The 19,305-nt window shown below is 40.6% G+C and overlaps 1 pseudogene; it reads right to left on the bottom strand.

The window, feature by feature from the left end:
* Positions 1-17,773: 17,773 nt before the first annotated feature.
* LOC127137566 (U11/U12 small nuclear ribonucleoprotein 31 kDa protein-like) lies at positions 17,774-18,607 on the bottom strand (annotated as a pseudogene).
* Between the last annotated feature and the right edge of the window lie 698 nt (positions 18,608-19,305).

Here is a 19,305-nt window from a genome sequence, read left to right as displayed (position 1 = left end):
ATCCAGAACTGGAAGGCTGAAAAGATCATCCGGGTCACTCTGCTGGAAGAGTAATATTTTTCCTGTTTTGATTTTATTTGCATGAAAGACATACGTGTTGCCCGACACGTAATGGTTCATTGTAAGGGCCACCTCATGTTTAAATTTGCAAATTTCTCATCATTAATAAAAGGATGTTTTTCAATTAAAGGCGGTGTTCCCTGTTTTTCATTTATTTTTGCAGTTTAAAAATAAAAACAAATAAAAATGGCAATGTTTTTATTTTCTTTTTTTCAATTTGTCTCACACCGGTTGTAAAGCCATGCATGAATCAACATTCATGCAGATGCGATTCTTCTCCAGATCTTATTGATAACAATCCTGTTACACCCTCGTATGACTTCGACAATCCAATCTATCTTGTTGAAGAAGAAGACGAAGAAGATTGTGAACTGCCGGGGGAATTAGCCAGGTTGTTGAAACAAGAGGAGAGGGTGATTCAGCCGCATGAAGAGCAGATTGAGGTTGTGAATCTGGGTACCGACGAGGTCAAGAAAGAGGTGAAAATCGGGGCTGCTTTGGAGGAAAGTGTCAAGAGCAGGTTGGTAGTATTGTTGAAAGAGTATGTCGACATCTTTGCCTGGTCTTATCAAGATATGCCAGGGTTGGATACCGATATTGTTGTGCACAAGCTACCGTTGAGAACAGATTGTCCTCCAGTGAAGCAGAAGTTGTGCAGAACTCGACCTGACATGGCAATGAAAATCAAAGAAGAGGTGCAGAAGCAGTGGGATGCTGGGTTCCTTGCTGTCACTAATTATCCGCCATGGGTCGCGAATATTGTGTCAGTCCCGAAGAAAGTTGGCAAGGTGAGAATGTGTGTGGACTACCGAGATCTGAACAGAGCTAGCCCAAAAGATGATTTTCCATTACCTCACATTGACGTGTTGGTAGATAATACAGCTCAATTCTCGGTGTTTTCCTTCATGGATGGCTTTTCTGGCTATAATCAAATCAAAATATCGCCAGATGATATGGAGAAAACAACGTTCATCACACCGTGGGGCACTTTTTGTTACAAGGTGATGCCATTCGGTCTCAAGAACGCTGGTGCTACTTATCAGAGGGCCATGGTGACTCTGTTTCATGATATGATTCATCATGAAATTGAATGCTATGTTGATGACATGATAGCAAAGTCCCAGACAGAAGAGGGGCATTTGGTAGGTCTGGCCAAGTTGTTCGACCGGCTGAGACAGTTCAGACTGAGGTTGAATCCGAACAAGTGCACATTCGGAGTACGGTCTGGTAAATTGCTGGGGTTTATTATAAAAGAGAAAGGAATCGAGGTTGATCCTGCAAAAGTAAAAGCAATAAGAGAAATGCCTGAACCGAGAACGGAGAAGGAGGTTCGTGGTTTCTTAGGTAGATTGAACTACATTTCACGGTTCATATCTCATCTAACAGCCACGTGTGAACCAATATTCAAGTTGTTGAGAAAAGATCAAACGGTCAGGTGGAATAGAGATTGCCAAGCGGCATTTGAAAAAATAAAAGAATATTTGCAGAAGCCTCCGATTCTGATGCCTCCTATGGAGGGAAGACCGTTAATTCTGTACTTGACAGTCCTCGAGGGGTCTATGGGGTGTGTATTGGGGCAGCATGACGAGTCTGGTCGAAAAGAGCATGCCATATACTACCTTAGCAAAAAGTTTACCGACTGTGAAACAAGATATTCACTGCTCGAGAAAACTTGTTGTGCTTTGGTCTGGGTTGCTCGCCGACTAAGGCAGTATATGCTGGTCCATACCACTTTATTGATTTCCAAGATGGATCCGATCAAGTACATTTTTGAGAAGCCAGCATTGACCGGACGGGTTGCGAGATGGCAAATGATTTTGACTGAATATGATATACAGTATACTTCTCAGAAGGCTATCAAGGGGAGTGTATTGTCTGATTACCTCGCCCAGCAACCCATTGATGATTATCAACCGATGAAGTTTGAATTCCCTGATGAGGACATCATGTTTCTCAAATCGAAAGATTGCGAGGAATCAATCCCGGAGGAGGGGCGTGACCCTGAATCCGAATGGATTCTGATGTTTGATGGGGCCGTTAACGTGAATGGAAGCGGTGTTGGTGTTGTTTTGGTTACGCCGAAAGGATCCCATATTCCTTTTGCTGCCCGGCTAACATTTGAGTGTACCAACAACGTGGCTGAATATGAAGCTTGTATATTGGGTATTGAAGAGGCGATTGATTTGAGAATCAAGAACCTTGTCATATATGGAGATTCAGCTCTGGTTGTAAATCAGGTTAACGGGAAATGGTATACGCATCAGTCTCATTTAGTTCCATACCGGGATTATACGAGGAGATTGTTGACGTTTTTCGCCAAGGTGAAAAGGCATCATGTGCCCAGAGAGGAGAATCCTTTGGCAGATGCTTTGGCTACTCTGGCCGCTTTGATTAAGGTACAATGGTGGAATCAGTTCCCCAGCGTTGAGGTAGGTCGTCTGGATAGACCGGCTTATGTGTTTGCTATTGATACAACGTCTGATGATGAGAAGTCGTGGTATTTCGATATCAAGCGCTATCTAGAGACTCAAGAGTATCCTGAGGGAGCATCGAAAAAGGACCGAAAGACTCTGCGGAGGTTGGCCATGGTGTTTTACCTGAATAAGGATGGGGTTTTGTACAAGAGAAATTTTGATTGGGTCTTGCTCCGATGTGTTGATGATAGAGAAGCAAGCCAATTGATGAAAGAGGTTCATGAAGGATCGTTTGGTACCCATGCCAGTGGGAATGCAATGGTAAAGAAGCTGCTAAGGGCAGGTTATTACTGGATGACAATGGAGGCCCAATGTTTCAATTTCGTGCGGAAGTGTCATAAATTCCAGATTTATGCCGACAAGGTGCACGTGCCTCCAAATCCGTTGAGTTTAATGTCGTCTCCATGGCCGTTTGCTATGTGGGGCATTGATATGATCGGAAAGATCGAGCCTAGAGCTTCGAATGGGCACAGATTCATACTAGTGGCTATTGATTACTTCACCAAGTGGGTTGAAGCAACCTCTTATACGAACGTGACGAAGCAGGTCGTTGCCAGGTTTCTCAAGAGAGATATCATTTGCAGATATGGGGTTCCCGAAAGAATCATTACTGATAATGGTTCTAATTTGAACAACAAGATGATGGCAGAGTTGTGCCGGGAATTCAAGATTGAGCATCACAATTCTTCTCCCTATCGTCCGAAGATGAATGGGGCGCTTGAGGCAGCCAATAAGAATATAAAGAAGATTGTGCAGAAAATGGTGGTAACCTATAAGGACTGGCATGAGATGCTGCCGTTTGCATTGCATGGGTATCGAACGTCGGTGCGTACGTCTACTGGGGCAACTCCTTTCTCGTTGGTATATGGAATGGAAGCGGTGCTACCGGTTGAGGTTCAAATTCCCTCTTTGAGAGTCCTGATGGACGTGAAATTGCAAGAGGCTGAATGGGTAAGGACCCGGTACGAAGAGTTGAGCCTAATTGAGGAAAAGAGGCTAGCAACCATCTGTCATGGGCAGTTGTACCAGCAAAGGATGACGCGTGCTTTTGACCGAAAGGTGCGACCTCGGGTATATCACGTGGGTGATATGGTGCTGAAAAGGATCCTTCCTCCTCAAAACGATCGAAGGGGCAAATGGACACCGAATTATGAAGGTCCGTTCGTGGTCAAGAAGGTTTTCTCTGGCGGAGCCTTGTTGTTAACGACCATGGATGGCGAAGATTTTCAATCCCCTGTGAATGCGAACGTAGTTAAAAAATACTTCGTATAAAGAGACCCGCTGGACGAAAAGAATAAAATAGTCCAGGCAAAAATGGGCATCCCGGCGAACCAAAAACAGAAAGAAAAGGTTCGGGCAAAATTAGGGATAAAATGAAAAATGTACACCCGGCAAGTCGAAAACCTGAAAAGGCGACTTGGGCAAAAAGGGGTATCCCGGTGGACTGAAAACCCGAAAGGGCCGTCCAGGCAAAAGAGGGATTGAAACGAACAACTGCGTCTGGCATGATCGTTTGCGCTTTGGTTAAAGCACCATGGATAATACCCGGTGGGGAGCAATCAGAAACGTCTTGTTCAGAAGGCAGAAAGCACGGAGAGTCTGAAGACATATGGGGTGTAACCGAGTTGGAACTCGATGAGATTACAGGTTTCACATTGCCATTAGGATAGATTTTTCCTTTTGTGCACAATTACCTCTTTTCAGGAATTGCTTCCTTTGTATTGCTCAATTTGAGCCACACACTTTTCAATCAATAAAATGCATATTCAGTCAAATAATTTTTGTTTTTGTTTTTCATTACCGCTTTGATTGCAAAAACATCCGATTATTGTGATAAAGAATCTTTGCATTTTAAGACATACAGGTCCCTTCCAATGCATGCTTATAAGATTGAAAACTTGAAATCTTATTTGGAAGGATTGAGTGACCCAAGTGTTGAAATCTTGACACGCCTGAGGCGCGGTTTTATCTAACGATTTCTTTTGCAGGTGCTGTTAGATGTTTTCACTCACTTGCAGGTTGTGATGTGGAAGCTGTTGACAAAGCAAATCCCCGTGGAGTCCGATCAGGGACGAACAAATGAAAGAACGGTGAAAGACGAAGGTGAGACGTACGATGATCCTTGGAATTAATCAAGAAGACTCTTCAAAGTCGGAAGATTGAAAAATCTGTATAGTCCCCAGGAGTTCGCTCTCCGTCGAGTACGGAGCGGTTGGGAATACAAGATGATGGAGCAGAAAAGGTCCAGACGAGTCGGGATGCATATCCCCAAGCAGAGTCGTGAGGACCAACCCCCCAGCAGATTCAAGGTCTGTGGTTACCCTAGCAGGGTCAGGATGGTTATCCCAAGCGGGTGTCAGATCGATGTTTCCCCAGTCGCCAGGCCTGAAGGTTGTTGTTTCCCAGCGGAGGTATCTGTGAGGGTTCCCCAAAGCAGAGCCGGGATTGATATCCCCAGCAAGTCAAAGACTGTTGTATCCCCACAAAGTGCGTTGGTGGTTATCCCCAACAGTTTCCCAAGCGGATTGGGTGCAAAGGAGGTTTTCCCCAGCAAGAGTTGCCTTTTCCCAGCAGCAGTGCTATTCCCCATCAGGGTGGAGATCGGAGTGGTGACGAGTTCCTCAGCAGAGTGTCTCGAGCTCCTCAGAAGAGTCCCTTGAGGGGGATGCTTTTTATACATTCATCATGAAATAGCATAGCATATTGCATAATAAATCGCGTAGCATTTCCATAATTATGGAGCATTACGCGGAAAAATCAATCATGCATCATATTGCAAGCATAAAGCTAGTCTCAAGCCGTGGTTATCGTTTGAGAGGTGGTTGTGCCCGAAGAGGAAGGTTACTCCGGGGAGTCTAGTATCGTGGTTTTAATCAAAAGTATTCCCCAGTAGTGCGATACTGGAGGAGATTTCTGTCGGGCGAGACAGCAGTTGGTAGATGTTACTCCGAGGCGTTTAACATCGTGATGACAGATCAAAGATGTTCCCCAGTAGTGCGATATTGGAGGAAACTTTTCCGTCGGACAGAGATGGAAATGTTATGCGACTCAAGCCGTGGTTACCGCCTGAGATTTGGTTTCACCGGATGGTGAAGATGTTACTCTGAGGAGTTTAGCATCATGATGTCAGATCAGCAATGTTCTCCAGTAGTGCGATACTGGATGAAACTTTTCCGTCGGACGGAGATGGAAATAGAATCAAAGGACGTTACATGATCAGCGCGATTATCGGGGTTCAATCAGAGAAAAGGAAATGTTGAGGCATTTTTTAGAGATCGGGGTTCAATCGGAGAAAGGGAAATGTTGTGACATTTTCTGGAGAGTGGGGTCCAAATGGAGATTGGAGTTGAAGATTATATCCCGGATGAGGTCCTCGGGATTATCTTCTGTTCATGTGTCACCTAAGACTTTGGCGGAGGACAGTGGAGGTCGTTATGGTTGTCTTCTGAGGAAGAGATGCACATGTTACCTTCCTTTTGTGAAGGTGTACCCTCTGACATGTCGCCCTCAGAGTGGTTTTGGTGTTATTTCGGATGTTGCCAGCGGAATTATCACGAGAAATGGGAGAACGGGGTTCAAATGGAGAAAAGGAAATGTTGAGGCATTTTCTGGAGATTGGGGTCCAAACGGAGAAAGGGAAATGTTAAGGCATTTTCTGGAGATTGGGGTCCAAATGGAGAAAAGGAGACACGAGGTGTTTTCTGGAAATCGGGGTTCACAATGGCGATTGCGAGTTATCGTCAGGCGACTGGGGTTCAAATGGAGAATGGGGTTCAATATTTTGGCAAACAAGATGTCGGGGTTCAACTGCAGTGATCTGGGATCATTTGCGCAGAAGAAAATTTCGGGGTTCAAGAAAATGAAAAAAGAAAGCAAAAGAAAATTTCGGGGTTCAAGAAAATAAAAAAAAGAGAGAATAATAATAATCCCCAGTGGATGTGTGGTGTTCAGGCCATGGTTATCCCTGTGTTACCATTTATTTTGGTACCCAGGTCGACGTTCCTGTTTCGGTGATCAGGCCGACTTTCTCCGTTCCAGACGGGTGTTTCTTTGCCGATTCTGATAGGCACTGTTAATTATATCCCATCAGAGTGCAAATTGTTCGTCTGTTCTTGGTATTCAATCACTCTTCATCCTGATCATCTGAAAGCCGAGGCTATTCATATCGACAGGTTCACAGTGGATTGAATAGGGGCAGCTGTAACACCTCAAAATTTGCCCTCCTCTCTTGGGACTAGCTTAGCATGTTGAATTTCATTTTTTAGGTCATTAGGCATTACATATTTGCATATCATGTGGCTACATAAGCAAGTCATCCTCCTAGGTCTTGATCAGAAGATAAAGAGGTTGAGATTCAAGCTGAGGGTTTCATTGAACTGATCATTAGCCATCTGAGGGTTGTGGTTCAAATTAGGGTTTTCTTGATTCTCAAGGAGATTGATCTTCATCTTGGTTGAAATGATACATCATCATCATCATGGTCTTGTTATCATCCAGGAGATTCAAGAGATTGATCAGATACCTTGAGATTAGGGTTTTGACCTCTGGTCAACCCTAATCATCTACATTGGGCCAACCAGGGCATGGCTAGGAGATGGGGTCTATAATGGATATGGGGATCATCATGTGATTATATTGAGCTTATGGAAGCTAGGGTTTCATCATTGAGCCATTTCATCAGGAGTTTGAGGCTCAACTTGATCAATGCATAGTCAAATTCATCTATCAATCAGAAAAGTCAACGGTGGTCAACTGTGCCAGGATTGATGGATTTGGAGGTGGGAGAGGGTTGGATATACTTCATTTATGTTGAAACAAGTTTCATTTGACATTTCAAACATCAAGAATGAAGAGAATAAAGTCAGGAGAAAACTTTCCAAAAATAGAAAGTGACTTGTAATTGAAAGTTTCCAAAACTGCTTCAAATGAAACTTTGTCCAACATGAAAGTTGTAGATCTTGCTCTCACCTTTCCAAAAAGTCCAAGTACTTGAATTTCTCATGTATGGTTGGCAAGTTATGATCAAATCATTTTCCAAAAATGCCTAAATTCAAAGTGGCATAACTTTCACATGGAATGGCCAAATTGGGTGATCTTTCTTTGAGAAAACCACATTTCACATGTACTTTCATGATGCATCGTCATATTTCATCAAAAATTATCATAGCAAAAAGTCATTTTTCAAGTGGACTATTTGAAAATTGGTGGGAAAAAAGGTGATTTTGTGAAATACATGGCTTTTGCATACAAAACTCATTTCAACACATTCCAAATGACATTTAGAACTTGCTCCAACTGATATTGCACTGTTACATTGACTGGTTTGCAAAAGGACATATTGGCCATTTCACTTGAAAATGCATTTTGCTAATTTCACTTGATTTTGCTAATTTGGATTAACAAAATGGATTAGCACATGATATAAAGCCATAATCATAACTGTTTCTCCTAATCACAATTCATTTTCTCAGATCCAAATCCAAAAATCTCCAAATTCTCTCAAAATTCTTCAAACTTTTTCTCATTTTTTTCCTTCGAATTCATCATTCTTTTTGCTTTCTTTCGTACTAATCATCATTTGATGATGCTATAGAAGATCTGTTGAAGCCAAAACTTGGAAAAAACTGGAAAACCGTGGCTGTTGCATTTTGAGTTCTCACATGGCATTTGAAGATTCAAGCTGATCCAGGAGGTTCTGAGCTAAAGCATCGATTCCTTTCATCTTACCTTGCATCAATAATCATCTGTTTTTGCAATTGGAGTCTCGAAACTAGCTGCATCAAGGATTACACATTCATAAGGTCAGATTTCGACTCCTTCGATTCTTGAAATTGACATGTGGTTTAGGTAGATCTTGTAACCTAGAGTAGCATGCAACTTGTAGTTTTGAAAATCATTGAGAATCGAGTGAGAAATCTTTGAATTAGGAGATATTAAGTTCATATTCATGATGTGTGTTGAGAGACCTTTCCAACCATATAAAGATTGTTGAATTTGGTTGAGTTTTGTTCATGTTGAATTTTGATGATGAACACGTGATGAAGCTATCTAGAAATTGCCAGAACACGTTTTTGATCCATATGCTTGTTACTGTTCATGTGTAATTGTGTTTGCGCGCCAAGCTTTTCAAAAGTGCACCTCTGTTCGATTCCGCTGAGAGGCATTTTCAAGTATTGCCTTGCCACATTATTTTCCAAATGGATCACATGTTACCTTGCCTTGTTCTCATATTTTTTAATTTTTCTTAGCATGCAAAAATCCATAAATCATTCATTAGTTGTCCAAATTTGATGAGACTTTTTGCATTATTCTCCTTGTGATGTGTAGTTTTTTATGGTGATTTTTATTATTTTTGTGCACGTGTGAAAAAATAAATTGCCTAGGGTTTGCTTGAATGTATCATTTGTGTACCATGCTCACCATATCCTTCATAAAATGATGATGCTTCCATAGAAATGCTTGAAATTTTTTGTGCATGTTCTGGACTCTTTGTTGGTGATTTTGATGAATAGTTTGCAATTTTTGGGTCCCTGGTTGATGCGATATGAATTTTTGATTAGAGGTGTGACAATTTGTGTCACACCATACTTGGTGAATTTCATGATTTTATTTGATGTGCTTAGGGACATTGGATTGAGCCAAATGTTTGCATGATTGAGCATATGTATGTCTAGTATACATGGGAATGTTTTTGGATTTATTGATTGCATTTCCTATTTGATTGGAATTTTTCTCCCCTGTTTGGTCATTTGTTGATTTTTTGTGACACATGTTGGCATTTGATTTGTGAAATTCTGGTCATTAATTGGATGGATGTGAAATTTGACATGTGAATTCTAGACACATTATAGGTCATTGTGGTGTTGATCCCATTCATTTATCATGCTTTGTCACTGTTTTATGATTAATGGAAGTTGATGCTTGTTTTGATGCCTTGTGTTGGCTTGCTTGAACTTGTCTGAACTTTATGAATTTCATTGACCTACTTACCTTGATCCGAATGGGCTGAAATTTGATATGCCACTCATTCAATGTGTTCTGTTTATACTTGAATTTTTGTAGAATTTATTGAAATGTTTTGATATTGATTTGATGGTGATCATTCTGTTTGGTCCTTTGAGGTTGCAAATTGCATGTTTTGTGCCTTTTCTTTTATGAAATGATGATGGTGAATGATATGAGCATGGGACAAATTGGATTTTTTCTAAATTGTTTGAGTGTGATTTTGGAAAATTTTCACTTGCTGTTTTGGATTTTTCATCTCCTTTTGACCCTAGGCTTGTCCTAGTGGTCTTGTTTCTCATATTTGAGTTTGGCTTTTCAGGTTGAGATGCAAATGCTTTAAAGGAGAATAATGCAAGTTAATTGAGTTTGATTTGGTTAATGGTTGTGGACTAACTTGTTTTATTTTGTAGGATGCTTGGCTCACTTGAGTTGATTGTGCTTTGCACATTGCATTGATTGATTGTACAGATTAACTGTTGACTTTTGCTGTTTAATGTTGGTTTGTCTGAGTACTGATTGTATTTGATTGATTTCAGGTACATTAGTTGCTAATAGTTCCTTGAGAACTTGCTTGCTGTTGCTTGGTTGTATAAACCAATTGAGGTAGAATTTCTTTTCTCCATGTAGTCTGGAAGACCTGGCCTGTTACTTGGCCAGGCACCTATCTGAAGTCCTCCTTAAGAGGCAATGTTTGTGCTTGTTTATTTTTGTCCCCATGCAGGTAAAGTCCTTGATTAAGGCAATTGGCGGATAAAAGAGATATGCAATCTATCTCCCGCTATTCTGTTGAGTCGTCCCTCTGCTCACACCACTGTGTTGATGCATTGGGACATTAACCCAAGATCTTGTACAATTGTACAGTTGAGTCAGAGTCATGAGTGTAGAAGGGTTCCCTCTTCCTGAACCCATGCTCCTTTGTCTGAAGCTCTCCCTGGCCAGGGATAAGAGCTGTGAAGTCTAATCTTCACTCACCTTTCATCAGCTTCACCCTGACTCTCAATGTCAGGGTTAAGAGCTAACACCACCCTGATACAGTTGACTTGCCTTGGCAGTCTAACCCTTTGTTTGAGCCCACTTTTGACTGGATATAGTGTGTGCTAAATGTGAATGTTTGTTTTGTTTTGTTTATGCGTGCATGCTTGCTTTGCCTGGATAGGATTAGCTTGCTGTTGTGCAAGTAGATAGTGAACCTTAACATAGGGAAATGATGCATGATAACATCTAGGCTCGAGTACAGCTCCCTAGTAGTGTGTCTCCCTTTGTATCTGGTTAGAATTTCTTTCCCGTTCAGGGGAACTACGTCGCCCTGATCCTCATACCAGATGAGGTACGTAGGCAGGAGATCGTGCGAGGTCTCTCCGGGCACTTTTTTTTCTTTTTGTGTGTGTTTGCTTGTTAACCCTCTTGTGTGTCAGGATATGGGTGTAAGCCCAGCGATTGGCTGTCCGTATCCTGAGTGTGTTTGTTTGGTTCGGAAGCCGATGTAAGTCCAGCGATTGGCGTTCGGGTTCCAGGTTTTCCTGTGTTTGTGTGTGTTTTGTTTGGCGTGCGTGAGCCGAACTACGGTAGCTCTGATTCTCGTTCCAGACGAGATACGTAGGCATAGGATGCGATATCCTAGCGAGCCCTCTCCCCTCTTCTCCCACCTATGTTGTCTTCAATGTGTGTGTGTGATGTTTATTTTAGCAACCTTTTCTTTCTTTTAGAGCGTGGATCCCGTCGAGTACGACGGATGCGTAGGGGTGCTAATACCTTCCCTTCGCATAACCGACTCCCGATCCCATTCTCTTTGGTCGCGAGACCATGCTTTTTCCAGGTTTACTCTGACCGTTTCCTTTCCCTCTTTTGGGATAAATAACGCACGGTGGCGGCTCTGTTTGTTTTTGTTTTAGCCCGCCGGTTGTTTTTCGCGGATGCGACACTCTCCAATCAGAATAATCCCATTGTGCATCAACCCTTTTTTGATGTCAATTCCCCAAACACGTGGGAGATTCTGGAATCTGTTGTAGCATTCAGAACTGCAGTTTGACCCGGTCACTTTAGTGCATTTCCACCATAGTGAATCGGATAACCGGTGTCTTCGTTTTCCAAACTGCAGCATCGTCATGGTTCACATCATGATCCAGACCCAGATATGGCCTCCAGACAAACTGTAAAACAATATGAAACGATTAGATGGAAAATAATTTGAGAAGTATTTTTAAATTAAAATATAGTTGGGTAGGATTATTACATCGTCATGTCCAATGTGGTCCAATAGATTTCGATAGACTACAATAGCGTGTTTCAGACACCTGTTGTAGTTCATTCCCCTTACTGACCACCTAAGATAAAAAAGAAGTGAAAAATATTATTTACTATTAATTATAATATAAAATATAATTAACTAAATGGTGAATGGTAAAGTGGTAGACTTACTTGGTTGCAAACGGGAACACGAATGGGCGCTCATTTATCGGGGCGAGCGACGACATTCTTGACCAACCCCAAGCTTGAAGCAAATACGCACATGATAAAAAATATAGGTATTCTTTTTTGTAGTTCTATACATTGCACTATATAGATGGGCCAATACAGCTGAACCCTAACTATAAGTGTTTACCTTATTAATGTTGCGTAATAAAGGTAAATACATTATATTTACAAAATTACCTGTACTTTTTGGAAACAAAAAATTATCAAATAAAATCATAATATAACACCAAGCTTTTATTATTTTCTCATACTCGGTTGAATCGTCGGGAATTACTATACTAGCATAATATTGTTTAAGGTATTTTAAACTTATACCTTGCCCCCTTGCTTGACCGGACGTGTCTCCCTCAGTTTCGTCGTCTAGCAAATGGGCACCCAATAATTCATTGCAGATATTGTTGTCTTGGTTAACTCGATCATTCACTGCCTTTCCATCTATACGGAGACCCAACAACATGTACACGTCCTCAAGTGTGACGGTACACTCACCAATCGGAAGGTGAAATGTGTGGGTCTCGGGTCTCCACCTCTCCAACAAAGTTAGAATGAACTTGTAGTCCACCGAGTACGAAACAATGTTGAGTAGATTTCCAAATCCACATCCTCTAATATATGATTCTATTAAAGGATCGAGGGGTACATATTCATGTTCACGACATCTAAACCGCTTCGGATCCTAATAATAAAAAAGTAAGAAAATGCAATTAGAAGAAGAAATACATAATCAACAAGCACAACTCTATAAGAAGTAAGAAAAACATAGATAACAAAGGTATAAGACAAAAAATAGAAAAAGTAAAAAGAGAGAGATGACATACAAATGCCGATATATTCTCGAGCGTGCCTCTATGTTCATCGCCCATAGTCAACAAAGACATGATTTGATTTTGCAAAGCTTGAGTGTGGTAGAGGAAACAAGTGTGGTAGAAGAATATAATTGAGTATTGATGAAGATGATTTGATATTGTTGATATGAGAGGCTATTTATAGATGAATGAGTGAGTAGGTTTGCAACCTAAGATGAATGTGATTGGTTGCATGGAATGGCGAGAGAAGACAAGGGAATGACAAACTTCAGAAAGCATGTGAGAGATAGCATGTGAGGAATCTCTTCTAGGCGCATGTGAAGAATCAACATGTAAGGGAAGATGCGCCATTCCTCTTGGCGCCTACATGTGATTCTTCACATGCAAGGAAGAGGCTCCCTTCCTCTTGGCGCCTTAGTGTAGGGCAATGGGAAGGGGCGCCCTTCATAGTGGCGCATAAGACCAATTTTTGTGAAGAGGCACCCATCCTTTTGGCGCCCCAGTTACTTTATGGCGCCTAGGGAATGGGCGCCTAGGTGGGAATCTCAGGGCTCAGGCGCATGTGTGTTCTTGTCACTCTTTTCTCTGCATGGTTGATTCTTTCTACTACATGCATGGTCAAGTTTGTACAAACAATGACCAAGTTATCAATGCAACGACCAAGTTAGCAATGAAACATTAATTATGTTGTGTGGATGAACAACTTAGCAATGCATTCAATTCCCTTAAAGATATCTACATATTAATATTTCAACAAAATGTCTTCCACACAACATTACATGATCAGTGCCCATGTCGAAGGTGAAATATTTGATCATCAGTTGTTCGGTTTTTGTTTTCGAAACACAGAGGTAACTCGGTTTACAATAAATCGACGATCAAATTTTTCTCATCTGAAACAAAGAATAGAAAAGAAATTGCAATGCAGTAATGTGGGCCAAATCATCTATAAAAATCCGGTTTGGTTTGTAGAAAACCAGGTTAAATTTTATCAAAAGAAGATTCGAGATGATGATGATATTCAACATATGTTTGTCAGTCACGAACAACCTGGTTACAACGATATAAAGTTGTATATATTACCACATCAACAACAGGTGTCTCTGTACATTGATCAGTCACAAGTGTTTTGTGAGACTGATGACGGACAAGCTGAGGTGAATGTTCTAGATGACAAAGAAGAAGAATCTGAGATCATGGTTGATTCGATGGTGAACGCTGAAGAGGAAGAGGAGCCAATACCAACAAGTTATGTATACTGCCCACCCCAACAGATGACAAGGTTAAATTTGGGTTCAGATGAACCTTTAGCAGATGTATGGTACAATCCTTACGTGCAGATGCAAGGATCTTTGAAACAAGGAGACACATTTCGCACAAAAGAGGAATGTGTAAGAGCCATTAAGAAATTCCACATGCAACTATCAGCTGATTTCAGAGTTGACAGAACTGACGCATCGAGGTATAAAGTTTATTGTCCAAATGAGCACTGCCTTTTTATGTTGTCAGCTTCGTACCGGAAGAGGAGCGAGTCTTGGGAGATTGGATCAATGGGTCCAGATCACACATGCATGCTGACAAACCCAATCCAGGATCATCGTAAATTAAGCTCTCAGCTAATATGTGATGAAATATTATCTGTTATTAGCGACAATCCATCATTAAAGGTGAGTACAATAATCTCGCATATTAGGGCAGAGTAGGAGTACACTCCATCATATAGGAAGGCATGGATAGCTAGGACAAAATCTATTGAAAAAGTGTTTGGCAATTGGGAGGAGTCTTACAAACAACTTCCAAAATACTTGTTGGCTCTAAACACAATATGCTCCCGAGACAATTGTCAAGCTGGAAACAAATTGTCCGCCTATACACCAGATTGTCAAACGAAGATGCGGTACGGTGGATCCATGGTATTCCTTTGGAGAAATGGACTAGGGCATACGACAACGGTCAACGTTGGGGCCACATGACAACAAATCTTGTGGAATCAATGAACTCTGTCTTCAAAGGCATCTGTAACCTACCAATAATCGCTTTGGTGCATGCTACATATTTCAGGCTAAGGGCGTTGTTTGAAACCAGACGCTTAAAATGGAGTTCAGTGTTGCAATCTGGACAGTTGTTTAGTGATGCTTCGATGAAATTCATCAGACATGAAGCTGCCAAAGCAAACACACATGTGGTTACGGTCTTTGACCTAAGTAAAGGTTGGTTTAGTGTTGTCGAGTCCATGGATCACAATGAGGGCATGCCGATGGGACAGTACAGAGTCGAAATAGATAGAGGTTAGTGCGACTGCAGAAAGTTCCAAGCCTTTCGTACCCCCGCTCCCATGTCCTTGCGGCATGCTCAAAGGTTCGAAGGGATCCATCATACTTGTTATCTGAAGTTTACAAAATCGTCGGTCTTTCAAATGTTTATAAAATTAGTTTTTTCGTAGTGGCAAAAGAGGATTATTGGCCAGAATATCAAGGGGACATCGTCTGGTACAACGAAGTTATGCGAAGGAAGAAAAAGGGTCGCCCAAACAGCATCCGAATTCGAACCGAAATGGATACTGCGAACAAAATGGTTAGACTATGTAGTTCATGCCGTCAACTAGGTCACAATCGTAATAACTGTCCTAGTGTTAGAATGAGCACAACCAGATAAATTTACATGTACCTCTATTGCAATATATGAAAAATTAAATTTATTTCATATTAGACGTCTGTCACGAAAGTACCATTGCATAAACAGTAACACATATAATTATAACAAATACAAGAACTATGCAATTACAACCAGCAAAACAATTTTGAACATGTAATGCATCATCCTACGAGCGTCTTGGTCTGTCTTAATATCCACCAATTCGCGTAATTCTCCGTGTTGGTTGAACGTGGACACAAGCCATTGTATTTTTCTAATCCGTTCACCCTCTCCAATTTCTCCCTCTAACCAACTGTACAACGTCCGATTAAGACGTTCAAACATATTTGTGTTCCAAAGTCGAATCTGTACCGGAGCCGCAACGCCAAAAAATATTACATCTGAACTTTGTTTTTGAATGTATGCAAACATTGTTGAAACAGGGAAAATTGAAATTGATGGTGGTTGAATTGTATTAGGAGATGAGTTTGAGTGAAAAATATTGCATCCAATGCGTGGTATTTATAGAGACGGACAAAACATGTGGGCGCTTGAGGGATTGACGCCCACATGACCATCACATGCAGCCAGATGAATTAGCGCCCACACAACCAAATGCACCTAGGCGCCACTAGCATTGACGCCTCCTCATGAGGCCCAATGCAGGCGCCACTAGTATTGGCGCCTCCTCATGAGGAGCGCAATGCATGCGCCAATGCTAGTGGTGCCTCCTCGTGAGGAGCGCAATGCATGCGCCAATGCTATTGACGCCTCCTCTTTATGCATTAGGGGTGCCCCAGTACATCTGACGCATCCTCTACCAAACCTGGTTATTTTGATAATTTTTGTAAATAATTAGTTATTTTGAAAAAAAAATAAAAATAATTATTATTTTGAAAAAAAATTCCAAACTTTTACCTACTTCCTCTTCAAGAACACCCATATTAATCCTATATGATTCTGCTCAACCTTCAACAAAATTCAAGAAACCGATATCCTGAATTTCACAAAACTCCCAATATCTTTATATCTGAGTACAATTATCGTACTATGTAATCAAGCTTCATGTTAATCCTATTCATAGAGGATATGAACTCTACTATTTTCATTAACTTGTGCCATAAGACAATGATTCAATTAGTAAAAAATATGAGCATACAAAAGTATATAGACAATCATGAATATGGTATCTATCGGTTATATATAACTGTCAACTGAATATGGTTTCAGAGTTATAGATATATCCAAAACCAACAATGCTTAAAACCAACAGTACAACAGTAACAATTGACCCCAAACTCCATATAATATAACTATACTTAATCCGATTCAAAGCCATAATTCAGAAAGAAAGGAAATAGCATAACAATAACCAATTTCTTTTTCTACATATCATTACAATGACATTCAAGATTAGCCCATGGTTCAAAAAGTTACAGAATAATTAAACCTATAATTTAAAGCCTAGTGTCGAGGGTGAGGCACAAATTGGTATTATTCTCCAGCTCAGCCAAGTGATTATGCATGAAAAGGATACCACATTTTCTCTGGGAGAAGCAATTTAAGCATTCTAAGAGAAACTTGAGAAATACTCATCAATCTGCATAAAAATGCTCAGTAGACATCAAAGAGTAAAGGTAATCAGAAGAACTGTTACCCATGGTTTTAAACTGCTTTCGACAAGAACGGCGACAGTAATTGTGACTACAAGTCTACAACCTATGCTTTTCAAGATCTCAACAACCACATCAAATCCAGCTATATCTGACTACAATATTCTACATATCAAATATCATAACATAACCACCACAACTGTAATTAAAAACCTTACTTATATGATAACAAGATGTGCATAAAGTAAACCAGCGTGTTACAATTTGATTACACTACATGTTTTAACTGAACCAAAATAAAAAACATAACGAACACGCTTTTCCTTTCTATTTTACAGGTAAACCGAATGCTAAATTAAGCCGATAAATAAGAGACTCGTCTGTCATCATTCATTAACTATGAAAATATGGAATACACAAAAATGCTCATCACCAATTCACCGCCACTATCACTAATTACTACCACAATAACTAATAACTAACATGTGCTTGTGATCAAAACCATAAACACATCCAACCAAGCCAACAACATATAAACAATTTCATCAATTACACCATATCTTGATAAAAAAAAAAATTGCCATTGAGATCTATGAAACACTGGCACATATATAGACACGACACACAGGACTAGTTGAATAATGCGGTAATGCGGAATACCAAACACACACCTTCAATCTGAAGTGTCAATGCTACATAGTCATGATCAATCATCATCATCATGATCACTCTCATCACTGAAATACCCAGCTTTCTTCCCTTTCTTCTTCGTCTTGTTGTTGTCCAAACCCTCATTATCATTTATGTTTCTCCCCAGCAACCTTTCACCCGCTTCATCATCCACAATAGAAGCCCAATTATCGTCAAACTGCTCCGCAGCAATCTGACCACCCTCCTCCTCCTCATCATCACCTTCCTCCTCCCCATCCCTATCCCTCAGCCCACTAAATCCCCGTCGCGGCTTCTTAGGCTGAGGCCGCGGCCTCGGCCCCAACTGATTCTTAGGACACTCATACGACAAATGACCATGCCCCCCACACTCATAACACAAAGCAGTCTCAGTATTGTACACGCGCTTCCGAATAAACTCCGGAGCACGTCCATTATCAGCAGCAATAGAAGCAGTTAGAGTCCTTCCATTGAGAATCTTCTTATTCATCTCCGCCACGGCGCGTTGGGCGTCATTACGAGAAACGAATTGGACAAACGCGACACCGCGGCTTAGGCGCGCGTGACGGTCTTTGAGAACGGTTACACGCGCGATGCGGCCGAAAGTAGAGAAGAGCGTATGGAGATCGGAGTTTGTTAGGGAGTAATCTAGATTAGAAACGTATAGCGTCGATTTTGATGGTGCTAAGGGTTCACCTGTTCCTCCTATTGATGATCCTTTGTTGTTCGGTTTTGATTGGGGTTGATTACTGGATGTGGTGCCGGTGGTGGTGTTGGGGGTTGAGGACGAAGCGCAGTAGCGTTAGTAGAAAACGTCGTCGTCTTCATCGTTGTCGCTGTGTTTTCGCTTGTGTTTCTTCTTGCTTGACATTTTTTTCGGTTCAGGTTTTTTGTTTCCAGCAACGGCGTTCCGTTTCCGGCGACGGAATTAGTTCTCCGATGCTTCTTTAATCTATAGAGGAAATCTGAGATTGGAGAGATTCTATAATGCGTTTGAGAAACCCTAGAGAAGTGAAGCGAAACTCCAAGCGGATCTGGACATGGATCCGGATATTTTGGATTGGTTTTATATATGGTTTTATCCATTCTTATTTTTTTATAAGCAGTACTATCCATATGTAAATGGACAACTTGCTCACCGCCAGAGTACTTGTAAAGATAGTATAAAACTAAAAATTATTATGTTTTAATATTTTTTTATTTAATTAGTCAGCCACCCATCTGCATATATAAATTTTAATAATTTTTTGTTAGTATGATGCAAGATTTTTTAAGACAAAAATTTATAGTTCGTTAGATATACAATTTTATTATATTATTTTAGATTATATTTTAATATCTTAAGATAAATAGAGTTATTGAAATTTAGCAAAAATAGAATAGAGTGAAATAGAAATTTTATTACTTTATTATTTGAATAATTAGCGATAAAAACAAAGTAAGTTTTTGATTCTGCTCATATAAAAGAGAAACAATACTAATGGAAAGTGATGAAAATTTTCATTCTGCTCATATTAAAGGGAACAATACTCGTAGAAAGTGATCAATACTAGTAGAAAGTGATGTAAT

Source organism: Lathyrus oleraceus, chromosome 4 (genome assembly GCF_024323335.1).
Source record: "Lathyrus oleraceus cultivar Zhongwan6 chromosome 4, CAAS_Psat_ZW6_1.0, whole genome shotgun sequence".
NCBI classification, from domain to species: domain Eukaryota; kingdom Viridiplantae; phylum Streptophyta; class Magnoliopsida; order Fabales; family Fabaceae; genus Lathyrus; species Lathyrus oleraceus.
This window is presented reverse-complemented; position numbering and strand designations above follow the sequence as displayed.